The sequence below is a fragment of the Salvelinus fontinalis genome, chromosome 22 (genome assembly GCF_029448725.1).
Source record: "Salvelinus fontinalis isolate EN_2023a chromosome 22, ASM2944872v1, whole genome shotgun sequence".
NCBI classification, from domain to species: domain Eukaryota; kingdom Metazoa; phylum Chordata; class Actinopteri; order Salmoniformes; family Salmonidae; genus Salvelinus; species Salvelinus fontinalis.
The window spans coordinates 14,307,072-14,314,946 of NC_074686.1; positions in this window are offsets into that span (position 1 = coordinate 14,307,072).

Here is a 7,875-nt window from a genome sequence, read left to right on the forward strand (position 1 = left end):
GGGCCTGTCAGGGTCTGGCTCCACAGTGGGTGGGCCTCTGTCCACCCAGGCCCATCCATGTCTACGCCCCGGATGCAAACAGCACATGATGACAAATAGCCTTCTAACCAACACCAAGGATTTAACTTTTTCAATACCTGGTTTGCTTACCCATTGTTGCCTTAGTTATCATTTACTGGTCGATATCATGAGTTAAAACGTCTCCTACCCTGCCGGCTACGGATGTCAAAACCAGTTGTCTCCTACCCTGCCGGCTACGGATGTCAAAACCAGTTGAGAGCTGCACGCTCTTGCTGCCTGCAGATGATATTCCGCTGAAACTAGGCTATGTGTGTGGAGCACGTGACTATATTTCATGCGCTTTGCGATTGTGTAGGCTACTTTGTGCATGATTTCTCATTGTGCTACATAATTGATAAGTCGTATACCTCCACTAAACTACTTTGATATATGCATCAGTAGGGATTAAGGAGTATAAACTGGGTGGTTTGAGCCCTGAAAGTTGATTGGCTGACAGCCGTGGTATACGGTCTGATATACCACGGGTATGTTATATGGGACAAAACATTAATTTTTACTGCTCTAATTACGTTGTTTATCACTTTATAATAGCAGTAAGGCATCTCAGGGGTTTGTGGTATATGGCCAATATACCACGGCTTAGGGTTGTATCCAGGCACTCTGCATTGCGTCGTGCATAAGAACAGCCCTTAGCCGTGGTATATTGGCCACATACCACACCCCGTCGTGCCTTAATGATTAAGTATAAGCAATGCCCACTGAAACAAAAGTGGGTATACGGCTTATACCTGCGAATACCCTCCACTAGACCACTGGCCCTTTGTGTTTTACAAAAAGTGCACTCTCATACATAAGTGCGCTGGTATTACAATTGCTGTCCTTTCAGAATCACGAACTCGTCACACACTGAAGACCTATAGGTTCACCACTGTACTAACCTGTCACACACTGAAGGCCTATAGGTTAGCCACTGTACTAACCTGTCACACACTGAAGGCCTATAGGTTAGCCACTGTACTAACCAGTCACACACTGAAGGCCTACAGGTTCACCACTGTACTAACCTGTCACACACTGAAGGCCTATAGGTTCACCACTGTACTAACCTGTCACACACTGAAGGCCTATAGGTTAGCCACTGTACTAACCTGTCACATACTGAAGACCTATAGGTTCACCACTGTACTAACCTGTCACACACTGAAGGCCTATAGGTTAGCCACTGTACTAACCTGTCACATACTGAAGACCTATAGGTTAGCCACTGTACTAACCTGTCACATACTGAAGGCCTATAAGTTCACCACTGTACTAACCTGTCACACACTGAAGGCCTACAAGTTCACCACTGTACTAACCTGTCACACACTGAAGGCCTACAGGTTCACCACTGTACTAACCTGTCACATACTGAAGGCCTATAGGTTCACCACTGTACTAACCTGTCACACACTGAAGGTCTATAGGTTAGCCACTGTACTAACCTGTCACATACTGAAGGCCTACAGGTTCACCACTGTACTAACCTGTCACATACTGAAGGCCTACAGGTTCACCACTGTACTAACCTGTCACATACTGAAGGCCTACAGGTTCACCACTGTACTAACCTGTCACATACTGAAGGCCTACAGGTTCACCACTGTACTAACCTGTCACATACTGAAGGCCTATAGGTTCACCACTGTACTAACCTGTCACACACTGAAGGCCTATAGGTTCACCACTGTACTAACCTGTCACATACTGAAGGCCTATAGGTTCACCACTGTACTAACCTGTCACACACTGAAGACCTATAGGTTCACCACTGTACTAACCTGTCACACACTGAAGGCCTATAGGTTCACCACTGTACTAACCAGTCACATACTGAAGGCCTATAGGTTCACCACTGTACTAACCTGTCACATACTGAAGGCCTATAGGTTCACCACTGTACTAACCTGTCACACACTGAAGACCTATAGGTTCACCACTGTACTAACCTGTCACACACTGAAGGCCTATAGGTTCACCACTGTACTAACCAGTCACATACTGAAGACCTATAGGTTCACCACTGTACTAACCTGTCACATACTGAAGGCCTATAGGTTCACCACTGTACTAACCAGTCACATACTGAAGACCTATAGGTTCACCACTGTACTAACCTGTCACATACTGAAGGCCTATAGGTTCACCACTGTACTAACCTGTCACATACTGAAGGCCTACAGGTTCACCACTGTACTAACCTGTCACATACTGAAGACCTATAGGTTCACCACTGTACTAACCAGTCACATACTGAAGACCTATAGGTTCACCACTGTACTAACCAGTCACATACTGAAGACCTATAGGTTCACCACTGTACTAACCAGTCACATACTGAAGACCTATAGGTTCACCACTGTACTAACCTGTCACATACTGAAGACCTATAGGTTCACCACTGTACTAACCTGTCACATACTGAAGACCTATAGGTTCACCACTGTACTAACCTGTCACATACTGAAGACCTATAGGTTCACCACTGTACTAACCTGTCACATACTGAAGACCTATAGGTTCACCACTGTACTAACCAGTCACACACTGAAGACCTATAGGTTCACCACTGTACTAACCTGTCACACACTGAAGGCCTATAGGTTCACCACTGTACTAACCAGTCACATACTGAAGACCTATAGGTTACCCACTGCACAACATGTCTATAATAGGTATAAAGGCTGTTAAGATACTGTATTAATGTTTCAAGAAAGGAGTGTATATCAATTTCATCTGGCTAAGTGGTTTTATGCCCTGACTGAATGTAAGCTAATAATTATTTGCTTTTTTACTCTGCTGGTCTCGGGAAGACATTTTGATACCTCACTGTCTGAGACCGAGTCAAGACTGAGTACAAGACAAGACCTAGACACTCAATATGTGGTCTCGAGAATGGACTCAAGGAACATTCACTGTCTTCTTGGTAAGCAACTCCAGTGTAGATTTGACCTTCGGTTTTAGGTTATTGTCCTGCCGAAAGGTGGTCTCGAGTACTACAACACCGATAAGGGATATATTAGTGTAAATATTGGTATAGATAAAAAGGGTTTGTTGTTGATACTGTAACAAGTGACAAATGATAGCCTATCACCAGGCTTTTAAATAACTTGTGTATTTTTTTATTAACATGATTATTAACTGTAGTAAGACAATCAGAATATCAGAATTAAAGGGATTTTGCACAGTAGGGAAATAATGTTTTATTTTACAACTGTATTGTATTTTATGTATAACAAAAAAAAACGTATTGTAATAAAATCTTAATGTGTCTAAAGCTGACACTGACTGGTGTGTGTGTGTGTATGTGTGTGTGTGTGTGTGTGTGTGTGTGTGTGCACACGTGTGTGTCGTCTTAGGGAGCGCTGATTTAGATTCACTGACTGAATGGTATGGTATAGTGTATTAGGGTGTAAAACACACCAGCCACAGCAGTCAAGCTGTCCTGGGCCCCAGAGAATAAAGGCTAACAAACTCAACAAAGCCAAACAATGATACTGTATACACACAAAACATTTCAGAGCAACATCCAGCTAGCATTAAATATGAAAAGTACTGCCATCTACTGGTAGTAGTAGTAGTGTGTGTGTTCTACTTCATACCTTTCAGACTGTCAGTACAGTTGAAAGTATGGATTATATCCCTCGCACTCCGCGCAGGTTAAGTAATAATAACTAAGTCACGCAGTCGACGTGTCAGCGTGGGAGGACATATAAAACGTCAGACCACGCACTGTCTATAACATTCTTCTTGCAGAGTTAGTTTAGCTGTGTCGCGCATGTTGACTGCTGCGCTGCTCCCGTAAACTAAACTGTGTGAGTTCTGTGTACTGTCAGTCTGTCACCAACAGCCTGTGACCTGTGGGTCAGAGTGCGAAATTCGCCCTACAAGGCAGCTCTCCCCTACCTATCCCTTTTATATAAGGATATCAGGCTTCCTTGTCTTGTACTCATTTAGCCCACCAGCTAGTGTGTGTGTGTTGGCCACCGTATTCCGGTGTTAACCTTGTCAATATATCCCTGCTGTGGTTGTTATCAAGGCCACCGGCCACTACTTGTCCATCAACTATTTAAAACTCAAACGGGTCTCTTCCCTAGATAAACACATCTAGGAAGGTTGTTACCCTAACCAGCTATAAAACGTGAGATTCAGATTGCCTCCTCTAGGCATTCCTCTCCCCTGGTATCACTAGCATGCTACACTAGCTAGCTAGTTTATCAACTCAATTTAGCTGCCACTGTGTGTTGTAAGCTTGGCTTACCAAATAACGGCCATTCGTGCATGTTTCGCATAAATAAGCCTACATTTAAACATGATATATTTTCTGCTCCAACCCTGTGGTCATAGCTATGCTCACTCAAAATTATGTTGCGAAATTATTGTAGCTCTGCTACAGCCTCTGAAGACGACCACTGCCTCTGCTGTCTCTCAGGGAAGCTCTGCTACAGCCCCTGTGAAGACCACGACTGCCTCTGTTGTCTCTCAGGGCACCGCCAGCTCTGCTACAGCCTCTGTGAAGACCACCACTGCCTCTGCTGTCTCTCAGGGCACCGCCAGCTCTGCTACAGCCCCTGTGAAGACCACCACTGCCTCTACTGTCTCTCAGGGTAGCTCTAGCTCTGCTACAGCCCCTGTGAAGAACACCACTTCCTCTGCTGTCTCTCAGGGCACAGCCAGCTCTGCTACAGCCTCTGTGAAGACCACCACTACCTCTGCTGTCTCTCAGGGCACCGCAAGCTCTGCTACAGCCCCTGTGAAGACCACCACTGCCTCTGCTGTCTCTCATGGCACCGCCAGCTCTGCTAGAGCCTCTGTGAATACCACCACTGCCTCTGCTGTCTCTCAGGGCACAGCCAGCTCTGCTACAGCCCCTGTGAAGAACACCACTTCCTTTGCTGTCTCTCAGGGCACAGCCAGCTCTGCTACAGCCTCTGAAGACCACCACTGCCTCTGCTGTCTCTCAGGGCACAGCCAGCTCTGCTACAGCCCCTGTGAAGAACACCACTTCCTCTGCTGTCTCTCATGGCACCGCCAGCTCTGCTACAGCCTCTGAAGACCACCATTGCCTCTGCTGTCTCTCAGGGCACAGCCAGCTCTGCTACAGCCTCTGTGAAGACCACCATTGCCTATGTTGTCTCTCCTGGCACCGCCAGCTCTGCTACAGCCCCTGTGAAGACCACCACTGCCTCTGCTGTCTCTCAGGGCACCGCCAGCTCTGCTACAGCCTCTGTGAAGACCACCACTGCTTCTGCTGTCTCTCAGGGCACCGCCTGCTTTGCTTCAGCCTCTGTGAAGACCACCACTGCCTCTGCCGTCTCTCAGGGCACCGCCAGCTCTGCTACAGCCCCTGTGAAGACCACCACTGCCTCTGCTGTCTCTCAGGGCACCGCCAGCTCTGCTTCAGCCTCTGTGAAGACCACCACTGCCTCTGCTGTCTCTCAGGGCACAGCCAGCTCTGCTACAGCCCCTGTGAAGACCACCACTTCCTCTGCTGTCTCTCAGGGCACCGCAAGCTCTGCTACAGCCTCTGTGAAGACCACCACTGCCTCTGCTGTCTCTCATGGCACCGCCAGCTCTGCTACAGCCTCTGTGAAGACCACCACTGCCTCTGCTGTCTCTCAGGGCACAGCCAGCTCTGCTACAGCCCCTGTGAAGAACACCACTTCCTTTGCTGTCTCTCAGGGCACAGCCAGCTCTGCTACAGCCTCTGAAGACCACCACTGCCTCTGCTGTCTCTCAGGGCACAGCCAGCTCTGCTACAGCCTCTGTGAAGAACACCACTTCCTCTGCTGTCTCCCAGGGCACCGCCAGCTCTGCTACAGCCTCTGAAGACCACCATTGCCTCTGCTGTCTCTCAGGGCACAGCCAGCTCTGCTACAGCCTCTGTGAAGACCACCATTGCCTATGTTGTCTCTCCTGGCACCGTCAGCTCTGCTACAGCCCCTGTGAAGACCACCACTGCCTCTGCTGTCTCTCAGGGCACAGCCAGCTCTGCTACAGCCTCTGAAGACCACCACTGCCTCTGCTGTCTCTCAGGGCACAGTCAGCTCTGCTACAGCCCCTGTGAAGAACACCACTTCCTCTGCTGTCTCTCATGGCACCGCCAGCTCTGCTACAGCCCCTGTGAAGACCACCACTGCCTCTGCTGTCTCTCAGGGCACAGCCAGCTCTGCTACAGCCTCTGTGAAGACCACCACTGCCTCTGCTGTCTCTCAGGGTAGCTCTAGCTCTGCTACAGCCCCTGTGAAGACCACCACTGCCTCTGCCGTCTCTCAGGGCACCGCCAGCTCTGCTACAGCCCCTGTGAAGACCACCACTTCCTCTGCTGTCTCTCAGGGCACCGCCAGCTCTGCTACAGCCTCTGTAAAGACCACCACTGCCTCTGCTGTCTCTCAGGGCACCGCCAGCTCTGCTACAGCCCCTGTGAAGACCACCACTGCCTCTGCTGTCTCTCAGGGTACCGCCAGCTCTGCTTCAGCCTCTGTGAAGACCACCACTGCCTCTGCCGTCTCTCAGGGCACAGCCAGCTGTGCTACAGCCCCTGTGAAGACCACCACTGCCTCTGCTGTCTCTCATGGCACCGCCAGCTCTGCTACAGCCTCTGTGAAGACCACCACTGCCTCTGCTGTCTCTCAGGGCACAGCCAGCTCTGCTACAGCCCCTGTGAAGAACACCACTTCCTCTGCTGTCTCTCAGGGCACAGCCAGCTCTGCTACAGCCTCTGAAGACCACCACTGCCTCTGCTGTCTCTCAGGGCACAGCCAGCTCTGCTACAGCCCCTGTGAAGAACACCACTTCCTCTGCTGTCTCTCAGTGCACCGCCAGCTCTGCTACAGTCTCTGTGAAGACCACCACTACATCTGCTGTCTTTCAGGGCACCGCCAGCTCTGCTACAGCCTCTGAAGACCACCACTTCCTTTGCTGTCTCTCAGGGCACAGCCAGCTCTGCTACTGCCCCTGTGAAGAACACCACTTCCTCTGCTGTCTCTCATGGCACCGCCAGCTCTGCTACAGCCTCTGAAGACCACCATTGCCTCTGCTGTCTCTCAGGGCACAGCCAGCTCTGCTACTGCCTCTGTGAAGACCACCACTGCCTCTGCTGTCTCTACTGGCACCGCCAGCTCTGCTACAGCCCCTGTGAAGACCACCACTGCCTCTGCTGTCTCTCAGGGCACAGCCAGCTCTGCTACAGCCTCTGTGAAGACCACCACTGCCTCTGCTGTCTCTCAGGGTAGCTCTAGCTCTGCTACAGCCCCTGTGAAGACCACCACTGCCTCTGCCGTCTCTCAGGGCACCGCCAGCTCTGCTACAGCCCCTGTGAAGACCACCACTACCTCTGCTGTCTTTCAGGGCACCGCCAGCTCTGCTACAGCCTCTGAAGACCACCACTTCCTTTGCTGTCTCTCAGGGCACAGCCAGCTCTGCTACAGCCTCTGAAGACCACCACTGCCTCTGCTGTCTCTCAGGGCACAGCCAGCTCTGCTACTGCCCCTGTGAAGAACACCACTTCCTCTGCTGTCTCTCATGGCACCGCCAGCTCTGCTACAGCCTCTGAAGACCACCATTGCCTCTGCTGTCTCTCAGGGCACAGCCAGCTCTGCTACAGCCTCTGTGAAGACCACCATTGCCTATGTTGTCTCTCCTGGCACCGCCAGCTCTGCTACAGCCCCTGTGAAGACCACCACTGCCTCTGATGTCTATCAGGGCACCGCCAGCTCTGCTACAGCCTCTGTGAAGACCACCACTGCTTCTGCTGTCTCTCAGGGCACCGCCTGCTTTGCTTCAGCCTCTGTGAAGACCACCACTGCCTCTGCC